Below are 11,742 nucleotides of genomic sequence, written 5' to 3' on the forward strand. Positions count from 1 at the left end.
AAACTTTAAAAAATCAAACAAGACAAATTCAAATATTTAAAAATCAAAAAAAAAAATTTTAACATCAAATAACTATATTTCTTGAAATAAAAAAAATAGAAGTATTTTATCGAAAGATAAATCTGGAAAGAAAAACGTATATGGAAATTAATGCTAATCAATCATAATCAATGACAATTTATACAATACATATGGCAAGAATTCATCAAATCTACTTGACTCTTAAAAATCTTTGAACTTCAAAATTTTTCTGATTCCACACAAATTCCATTTCCAATAGGCCCCCTTTAGAAACATTAAGGTATAAATGTGATAATAACTTGGGCAATAAATATTTAAAATAAATAAGGTAACTTACATTTAAACTATTCATAAGTTACTTTGCAACTTGCGCAAGAAAAAAAAAATTATTCATAAGTTACTTTGCAAAATAAATAAGGTAGCTTACATTTAAACTATTCATAAGTTATTTTAAAATTCTGATAAATTTATTCTTTAAACAACGATAAATAATTTAAAAAAAATATTAATAAACATGTTTGGATTTTGTTATATTTAAAATAGTTATTATATAATTATATCCGAATACAATTCATCAAGTAGAGTATAAAACTATTATAATTATCTTATATAAAATTTCGTTGATTATATTATATAGTTTATAAATATTGAAAGTAATAAATAAAGCATTATTAATCTTTATATAATTTCGAGAATTAGTTTCCATAAATTGTTATTTGTAATATTTTTTAGATTATAAGGCAAGTGATGTTAAATGATTTTAGACTTACCTTAAATTTTTAGATCTAAATTAAGTTAATTTTAATTATTATCCCCATAGCAATATATGGGCTTAACGAAATCGACAATAGTTTTGGGTCTGTCTACATAAGCGATTGATTAAAAATAAAGAAAAAGAAAATTCTAAAAAATTGACCAATAAAATTATAACAATTTTTCTGAGAAGCTCTATATGAGTGCCACGTCATCAGAAATCACCAAAGTGACTTCTCTTTTAATGTATACGAGGATTCGAATACAATTCATCAAGTAGAGTATAAAACTATTGTAATTATCTTATATAAAATTTCGTTCATTATATTTTATAGTTTATAAATATTGAAAGTAATAAATAAAGCATTATTAATCTTTATATAATTTCGAGAATTAGTTTCCATAAATTGTTATTTGTAATATTTTTTAGATTATATGGTAAGTGGTGTTAAATGATTTTAGACTTACCTTAAATTTTTAGATCTAAATTAAATAAATAAAAATTAAGAACAATCGACTAATCAAATTAGAACAATTTCTTGAAACTTCACCTATGAGCGACACGTCACCAGAAATCACTAAAGTGACTTCTCTTTCAAAATATGGAATAAATAGTGTATAGTTTTAGAACTAACAGATTTTATATTATCATTAATTAAAATTGTATTGTATATATGTTGTAATTCTTTATTTTAGGTGAATAACTGGACGATCTTTGCATCGCCCTCGGTTAGTTTCCCTTCAAATTGTTTGATGAGCTGTTCACCAACTGAAGCATGAATTCTTGTCCCCTACACGAAGATGAGATAAATTTATATGAGTTGGATTGAAAACAAAAGACTAAAGACGATTATGAGTTGTAAAAAATATAGTAATCTACTTACTTCTTTATCAACGAAAACCATTTCGATGGTGTTTCCGGAATCTTTGTTGTAATTTTCCCACAAGCGAAGAATCCTAACCTCAATACGCCATGTATCTTTACATGGTTTTAATTGCCTGATAAAATACACTCGGTTTTTGGGAGCTTGAACCATTGCCATACTGTTTTTAAAATTTTGATATCTTCACAACACTATATTGTATTGTATTGTACGTAAGACCTTGAGAGTATCTTTATATATAGTCGACTTTTCATAATAAATGACGTTTGAATATTTATTTTCTGCAATAAATATTAAAATAGATTAAAGAAATATATTAACTCTACATTGTCATAAGCTAGTTTGCATTTAATATATAAGAACTTGCGCAAGTAATGCATATTTAAAATAAGGTAATTCATTAAAAATGAATTAACAATTTAAAAAGATTTAAAAGTCGAATTAATGTGATACTAAGTTGCGCAAGAAATGCTTATTCTCAATAAGGCAACTTTATATTGTCGATCTTTCAAAAATAAATGACGTTGCTATATTTAATTTTCACAATAAATATTGACATAGATTAAAGAAAGTTATCCCCCTATTAACTATTTCACCGGGGATTTTATATTATAATAAGGTAAGTCATTACAAACGAATTAAGAATTTAGAAACATTAAGGTAAATTGGCATTTAAATTTTCAATAAATGCGATAATAACTTGGGCAATAAATATTTAAAATAAATAAGGTAACTTACATTTAAACTATTTATAAGTTACTTTGCAACTTGCGCAAGAAAAAAAAATTATTCATAAGTTACTTTGCAAAATAAATAAGGTAACTTACATTTAAACTATTCATAAGTTATTTTAAAATTCTGATAAATTTATTCTTTAAACAACGATAAATAATTTAAAAATAATATTAATAAACATGTTTGGATTTTGTTATATTTAAAATAGTTATTATATAATTATATTCGAATACAATTCATCAAGTATAGTATAAAACTATTATAATTATCTTATATAAAATTTCGTTGATTATATTTTATAGTTTATAAATATTGAAAGTAATAAATAAAGCATTATTAATCTTTATATAATTTCGAGAATTAGTTTCCATAAATTGTTATTTGTAATATTTTTTAGATTATATGGCAAGTGATGTTAAATGATTTTAGACTTACCTTAAATTTTAAGATCTAAATTAAGTTAATTTTAATTATTATCCCCATAGCTATATATGGGCTTAACGAAATCGACAATAGTTTTGGGCCTGTCTACATAAGCGATTGATTAAAAATAAAGAAAAAGAAAATTCTAAAAAATCGACCAATAGAATTATAACAATTTTCCTGAGAAGCTCTATATGAGTGCCACGTCAGCAGAAATCACTAAAGTGACTTCTCTTTTAATGTATAGGAGGATTGTTTTAAAACGAAAAAGAAATAGGGAAAACTGTTTTTTTAGAGTAAAAAAATAGTAACTATGTCCCTTTAGACTAATCTATATTTTGTGTCATATTTTCCTATAATACCCTTTAATATTTATGAAAATAATTTTAATAAATAGTTTTACAAACAAAAAAAATTTGGAAAAATAGTAACATTTGTTAAAATACCTATATGAACTTAATGGTATATTTTCCAGTTATAAAAAAGTTAAAATTATAAATTTCAGATTATGTTCTAAAAAAAGTAAAAATGACATTCTACGAAGTAGAAAACGAAATCAACTTTTTTCATTGAATCTACAATGTTTAGAATACGTGATCTACGTAAATAGGAGTATTCTACAAATATGTAGAATACACATTCCGCGCTTAACCTACCATTCTAAAATTCTTAGAAATCAAAATCTACACATTAATCTAATTCTAAAACATGTAGAAACCGACTTCTACAGATTTACTATAAATCTAAAACATGTAGAAATCAAATTCTAAACATTACTATAATTCTAAAAAACTGTAGAAACTGATTTCTACATATTAATTGTATTCTACGGATAAGAAATCAGTTCCTAAAAATATGGAAACAAAATATTGAGAATATTCACTTTTATATTTTTTAAAAAAATCGATTTTAAAAAAAAAAGAAAAAAAAAGAAAAAGAACAAAAAAAGCGACAAAAAAAACCTTGGCAACCTTCTCATCCTTCCCCATCACCACACCCATAATAACGCAAAGATATATCAGTCTCACCCTATCAACCCAAGTCCACGTATTGCTCTCTTCCAAATGCTTCTTTTTTATGATCTGCAAATTTATTTTTCCATTTGTCTTTATCTGCTTGCTCCAAAAACCATCATCATCTTTCCATGTCACTAACCCACTGTTATTCTCTCGCTTCACTTTCAGACCAGTGACAGCATGATACTCTTGCAATCCAAAACGCAGAGGTCTCCTAGCGAAAGTGAACCACTTCTCATGTCTCTTGCTTGTCATCAACTCCTTACACAAGAAAGAGTGTACCAACCTCGCCGAAAACTTCAGATCATTCTTCTGCATAACCATAATCTGTGAAAAAATGGGATCTTTCATAACTTCATCGAATTCTGGTTCCATTTTTTCTTTTAGCAACTCGAGAAGTTTTAGTCGGCAGCTGTTATTAATCTTCTTAACCTGAGGTTCCAATCCCTCACCGTATAAACGATTAGGCAACTCCAACTCCATACCTGAAAATTGAAAACAATACAACATATATCTATTAATAACAAAAACCTAAAATTCCTAAATCTATCCCAAAAATATGATTTAAGCCATGATTGTGTACAAAATCTTCTCTAATCATCACCTTAACACATGTAAGGAATCGACCTTCGCCGATCGAGTGAAATGGACCAGGTCGATCAGTATATATTTCGCGTTTTTTTGTTCTGAATAATGATCGGGATCGATCGATCCACTGTAACTTGTAAAGCGGGATCGATCGATCCCGCTTGTCGAACTCATTATTTATCTTTTTAAAAAAATTACAATTTTAAGGGCATTACTGCCATTTTCAAAAAAATAGTCTAATAGGACATAAAGTAGTATAGATTAGTCTAAAGGGACATAGTTACCTTTTTTTTTGCTCTAAAAAAACAGATTTCCCAAAGAAATATTCGAAATTTTCTACAAAAATCAAACAACTTTTAACAGATTGACTTAAAGCCATTAGACGCAAAAGTTCTGTTTGTATTTGCAATTAGATATTCTTTTTTTTTGTCGACAGTGCAATTAGATATTCATATGTTGGATTATTTATTTTTGTAGCTAAATATTGCTAACTTTTATGAACTAAATAGGCGAGTACTGTATACCGAACGGGCCATGTGAGGACGCAAAGAAATGCAATATCCATTGTTTACTGCTGGGTTTCAAAGATGGGGGACAGTGTGTATCGTTAAGAACTACGTTTTGTTGTTGCATTACATCTAAAACTTCTCCTATGTCCAGTCTTCCTGAACATTATTTTTAATCAATAATACCGATTAAAATGACACTGGTCTCTAATTAATTAATACAACTATAAAATGAAAGAAGGACCATATTCTTCTCTACCGTTCTCTGCAAAGAAAACAAGAAGCATAACGTCTTTAGAATAAAATTCTTTGAAAAAGATCGAGATAATTAAATACAATGTACCCAACATAACTTTTTGGGAAAGTAAATAATGAAGAGTGACCAATCATACATTATTTCTTGCATAACTTAACATGATACTATCCTCAGCATTCAATTTAACTAGGGGCATAGTGTGACAACACGTCCCGTGGAAACTACCCGCCACGTGGACTCAAGGTTCACAGGCATGCAGAGCACCGACCCCAACCTCTACATTATGAGTTCTCTCTGACTCCATAATTAGGTCGTCGGTGCGCTTGGCGTTACTCGAACCCAATACTTCACCCTTTAACAATATTCCCACATTACAAGCTGTCACCAATTGATCTGTTCTAATACCACTTAAAGGGACCCAACCCATTTTTTTTGTACCATCAGTACGAGTCTGGCTCGACTTCCTCGATCAGACTTGGGCTGTTTTCCTATTTTTCTTTACTTAGAATTATTTCCGAGTTTTAGTTCATTTTCAGACAATCAAGTAAGCATAATACGTTTTGAATAGATAATCAGAGGTTCGAGTTAACAAGAGAGTTTGCAGATAGCCTAATACAAGTTTAACTCATCCTATATCTACCCAAAACCACCATCCTTCCTTCATGCCTTAGTCTTGCGGTCAAGCTATGTCTTTACCCTTACGGGTCTGTCCTGATCTGCATCCAAAACAAGGAGGCATAAGCAACAGTATGCTTAGTGATGCGGTCATTCCGTCTCACTCAGCCAAGTAAATCAATTGAGTCAATCAGTCAATAAACGGATATTCTTATCATCAGTCAGTTACTTAGCCGACCCAATCGTTCCATCCAGCGCGCCATCAGATCCAGTCAAGCTCTAGCAGATCAATTGGTGACAACTTGTCCTATGTAAATGCTGTTAAAGGGTGAGGTCTTGGGTTCGAGTAACGACAAACGCACCAACAACCTAATTATTGAGTCAGAGAGAACTCATAATGGAGGGGTTGGGGTCGGCTGTGAACCTGGGGCCCAGGGGGCGGGTTGTCACACATAGCCCCCGCGCAAGCGCGGGGCTGGGTACATTATTGATGTATTGTGTAGTCTTATGTATGAGATTTTTTTTTTAACTTTTGTTTTTCTGTGTTGTATATAATCTATATTATAATAGATTGATTAGGTTGATATGAGAATAACCGGTGATTTTTTTATGTGTTGATATTTCATATCTTATGTGTGGACGTCTAAAAGAGTTTCCGATTTATCTTCATGAATCTGACATCTAGCAATATTTTTCCCATGAATATGTCAGACAGAGACCTACATATTCGCTGAGATTCAACATCTGACTTGCTGACTAATTGTCATCATTATTAGCTATTCAGTAGATCTGCAAGCTGTGCAAGTATAAGAAAATAATTATCTATCACAGTTTAGAAACCCCAAACAATAGTGAAACCTTTTATTAGACATAAAGAAAGAGAATATACATAACCCTATAAATATGGCCAAGACGAGATCTTTTAACATAAATAAAAAATGAATCTCCATGAGCTCCTCTCAGGTCTATGCGAACTCTTTTAGTCCGTCCAGGAAGCTGTGTTTCTTTTTCATTGGTTGTTTATGTAGTTGTCGGCTATGTAAACGATTTTGTTTACCTCTTCCTTAAAACTACCAATGTGTTCTAATTCGGATCTGAAGTCTGGTAAATTAGTGAATCCCTCCATGACGTACATGTCTTAGCGGACAACTTCGGAAAGTAGAACAAACAACAAAGAAAAGTTATATTAATCAAGTTTTCAGTAGGACTATGGAATTCTATCAATTTAAAGAGTTTCAATGATACACGACACTGAATAGAATGGTTTAGAGTGTAATGGTTTATCATTGGAGGTGAGAGTTAAGCGATGAAGTGGGAGAACCCTAGGCCCTAGTTTAGAGACGGTGAGAAAGAATAGACGATTAGGAGACTTCTTTGGGTCTGTCTGACGCATCAGCCTTACCTTTTAAGGCTTATGTAGAAAATGGGTGCGATAGGCCGCAAGTTAATTAACATGACCCAACAACCATTAATTCATTACACAGCCATGTTCGAAAATTCACCACCGAGGGCCGGAAAATGCCAGAAAAACGTAACTCGGGCTCGATTCGGTCCAAAAATCGGGATTATTAAAAAAATTACTTTTTACTCGTTTCATCCTATAATCGAGTAGTATATATAAAGATTCATGATGTTTTCATGAAAATGGCAAAAAAAAAACGAAGAAATTGATGTATAACTCGTGAAAAATTATAAGCCGTCGGAGTCAATATTGCATAAAACCCAAAAATCTAAAGAGGAAGACGGCTTGTAAAAGTCATAATTGACTTTAATTAAATTTAACCATAAAAACATGCAAAACACCCATGGGTTATGTTCAAACTCGGATTGTTAGTATTTTTTAAGATGTGTAAACCGCTGCGCTAAGTGATATTTATTGTAAGTTTTTACTAATAGATCATATATTAAAACAAAAGTACAAAGATGGATCCCACCAAAATAAATGAAATGCTGAGGTGGACACCTTAAGAAGAGACCAAAAACTCAATCATTATAATATAGATTGTTTTGATTGCTCAAATTACATATATTATCATTTACAAATGTCTTTCTATTTAAGTTTTCCTCATTTGGATTGTAACTTACAAGATAAGGCTTTGTACAATCTGCATATAGTAACAATAGAAAGAACAAGATTATCACACTTGTTAATTTTTTTGGGTAAAAACACTTGTTATTTTATTACTTAAGAAATTATGTTAGGCAAATCTAAATGTAATTATGTGAATAAAAAGTATATAGTAAGAGAAGGAAATACACAACGTCAGCGAAACTCTCATTCCTACTTTTCTACAACGTTAAGAGCATGATTATTAGAGATTCTTAGGGTGAAGTTCTTAGCGGAATATAAGGACCCATTTCTTAACTTTTAACTAAAAAAGATAAAAACCGGTTCTTAAGTATCTTATTTAAAAGTCGGTTCTTAGCTTTTTTTAGTTAAAAATTAAGAGACAGGTTCTTATATTCCGCTAAAAACCCCATCCTAAGAAGATTATCGCACTTGTTATTTTTTTGGGTAAAAGCACTTGTTATTTTTTTACTTAAGAAATTATGTTAGGCAAATCTAAATGTAATTATGTGAATAAAAAGTATATAGTAAGAGAAGGAAATACACAACGTCAGCGAAACTCTCATGCCTACTTTTCTACAACGTTAAGAGCATGATTATTAGAGTTTCTTAGGGTGGATTTCTTAGCAGAATATAAGAACCCGTCTCTTAATTTTTAACTAAAAAAGATAAAAAATGGTTCTTAAATATTTTATTTAAAAGCCGGTTCTTAGTTTTTTTAGTTAAAAATTAAGAGAAGAGTTCTTATATTCCGCTAAAAACTTCATCCTAAGAACCCCCAATCATCACGCTCTTACAGACTAGAGATGTCATCAATAAAAATATTATTTTCTTTTAAAAACTACAAAAATGAAATTAAATAATGATTACTAGATTAAGACCCGCGCCTTGCACGAGATAAACATTATATATATAAATTATTTTATATATTATATATTTCTAACATATTATGAAATAATAAATATATATTGAATAATTAAAAAGTCATTATCTACTACTTATATAATTAAATTGGTGCGAACATATAAACAAATTTTATAAATCGAAAAAATATTTTTTCTATTTGATATGGTATATAATTAAATTTAAATGATAGTAACATATATATGGTATATTTTAATATTAATATATATTAAATGATGCTTTTTGCGCATATTGTTTTTTCTCATTTGTATCTGTTATAGCAAAAAGTCTAAATTACTGATAACAAAATTTTCACGGTGGGATTAATGGTTTAAGTAATTTATAGTATTTAAAAAAATTAAGTTGTCAATATTTTTTCAAAAATTTTATCAAAAAAATGTTCAAAGTACATCTCAAAATTAAGATATTTATGTATTTTTATATGGCATATAGTTTAATTTAAAATGATACATATATTTATATATCTTTTTATTTTTGATACTTATTAAATGAGACTTTCAACTTATATGTAATTATTTGTATCATGTTATAACAAAAGTTTTAAATCATAGATCACAAAATTTGAATGTGAAACTTTTAGCAGTTTTAGTAATTTATATTTGTTTTTAAAAAATCAAAATATAATATATAAATAATTTTTAAAATTTTTTTTATATGGTTACTATGATTGTTTAATTTATTTTAATAGCTTAAAATTAAACAAATATAATATAATACACACTTATTTTTATCAAATCTTTATTATTTAAAATCATTAATTATCATATATACTTTAGCCACATTAGGCAATTCCGTAATTTTATTTAAGGAAATAATGAAGCACATTAATAATGTACTTATAGTTGGTTTAATAAAAAGCTTATTATATATTTAGATGGACCAACATAATTCTCTAAGGATTCTAAGAATTATTCTAGTGATGACACGTGGCTACAAAAAAATTGTTGCAATGCTTCTTAAATAATATATAGGGGATTTACGTATGAAAAGTTGAAGATTAAGAATAAGTGAATAAATAAGTGAAAATCGCGAAGAAGTTGCTTCATAGTCAGTCGCTAGAGGTTTTTCCTTCATATTTTGAGAGAGACTTCTTCTTCTTCTTCTTCTTCTTCATTTTGATCTTACTTTCTTGCGTACTACTCTTGTTTACTGTTTGAATATCTTATGATGAGATGCTTAGTGCTGCGAAAAAAACTGTTTCTCTCGCTGCCCGTCTCAGCAACGTACGATCACTCTTTGAGATCATCTTTCTTTCTTTCTTTCTCTCGTTGATATTGCCTGGATGTGTGTACGAGACTTCCTGCGATTTTGATTGATGCAAAAATGGAAAATTTGATTAACGATGAGGCTGAATCCTCGATGTCAATGTTTTGTTATGAACAATTCATCCCTAGGTTTCTTCTTTTGTTTTGGGGTACATTCTTGAATCAGTTTCTTTAACAAGTGAAATGGTTTTGCTTTGTTTACAGGAAGTGAGAAAGTCTCTGTTGGTGTCTGACGTTTTGACCAAATCAGATGATAGTCCTGCTACTTTCGCTGATTATGGTTAATTAGCCCTGTCTTTTTTTATTTCATCATCTTTTAAATTGGCTCATAAATGAAACAAAGCATATGTTCTTTTAGGGTCGTAGGCGGTGATTAGCCTTGTTCTAGAAAGGGAACTCAAGAATGAACCTGTTTCATTAGTTGCTGAAGAGGTGTGCCCAAATGCAACAACAAAAACCTATTTTTTAAACTTAGTTAATGACTTTTTAATGTAATTTATGTGTAGGATTCTGGTGAGCTGAGGAAAATTGCTGCTGAGACAGTTTTGGCACGTATTACAGAGCTTGTTAAAGAGACTCTTGCCACTGATGATTCATATGCGTCTGCTTCTACTTTGTCCCATAATGATTCATATGCGTCTGAAAATAAATTGTGAAGCGACGCTGATTCATATGCGTCTGATGATTCATATGCGTCTGAAAATAAATTGTTTTTGTTTTTTTGATAGTAAATGCGGAGCTGAATTGGATGTGTGATATATGCTATGTGGAGGTTTCTTCGGTACGGGAGAGTAGATCAGATGATAAGAGGTTTTCCATATTCACTGGCACCAAGAGGCTCCACTTGCGAGCAGAGACGCGAGAGGACTGAGCAACCTGGGTTGAGGCACTGCTAGCTATCAAAGATATGTTTCCAAGGATGTCTAACAGTGAATTGATTGCTCCGATCGACAATTTGACCATGTCCACGGAGAAGCTCCGGCAACGGTTGGTTGATGAAGGAGTTATATTGTATCAAACCTTAATCACACGAACTCGTATCACGTCGAGATTGATCACACAGATATAATAAGACCTCAATTCTTATTGCTTTAGCACTCACTCAAATCTAAAGCTCACAACACATTAAGTTATACCACATGTTGGTATCTCCTTATATAAGACTCTAATTATCCTAAACTCATTAGGACTAACACAAATATATTTCCTAATCCTTATAGATAGACATAACCTATTAGGATTAGGTAGCTTGTATCCTAAGCTACTTCAAGCTTATCTCAACATTCTCCCCTTTAAGCTTGAAATTCTTTTCTCTCAAATCTTCCATTCCTATGAAACTTCTCATTTCCAGAAACTTGATTCTCCCTAGTGCTTTAGTTAAGATATCAGCTTTTTGCTTCTCTCCCGAAACATGCTCTACTTCAATCTGTTCCTTTTCCACACATTCTCGTATGAAGTGATATCGAGAATGTATGTGTTTACTTCTTCCATGAAAGACTGGATTCTTGGTGAGAGCTATGGCCGATTGATTATCGATCCGTATAGTTACTTTCTCGCATGGACGTCCGGTGACTTCACTTAGCAACTCTTGCAACCATAAGGCTTGTCTTGCTGCTTCTGTTCCAGCCATAAACTCCGCCTCACATGACGACAATGCAACAACATCCTGTTTCTGTGAACACCAAGTA

The 11,742-nt window shown here is 30.4% G+C and overlaps 1 long non-coding RNA gene across 1 annotated transcript; it reads left to right on the forward strand.

Moving 5' to 3' along the window:
• The first annotated feature begins 9,559 nt into the window (after nucleotides 1–9,559).
• Nucleotides 9,560–11,058, forward strand: LOC103865024. The gene is made up of 4 exons (XR_632342.3): nucleotides 9,560–10,183; nucleotides 10,259–10,334; nucleotides 10,413–10,486; nucleotides 10,561–11,058. It is a non-coding gene; the product is annotated as an uncharacterized LOC103865024 (long non-coding RNA).
• The last annotated feature ends 684 nt before the right edge of the window (nucleotides 11,059–11,742 follow it).

Source organism: Brassica rapa, chromosome A09 (assembly GCF_000309985.2).
Source record: "Brassica rapa cultivar Chiifu-401-42 chromosome A09, CAAS_Brap_v3.01, whole genome shotgun sequence".
Classification (NCBI taxonomy): Eukaryota; Viridiplantae; Streptophyta; class Magnoliopsida; order Brassicales; family Brassicaceae; genus Brassica; species Brassica rapa.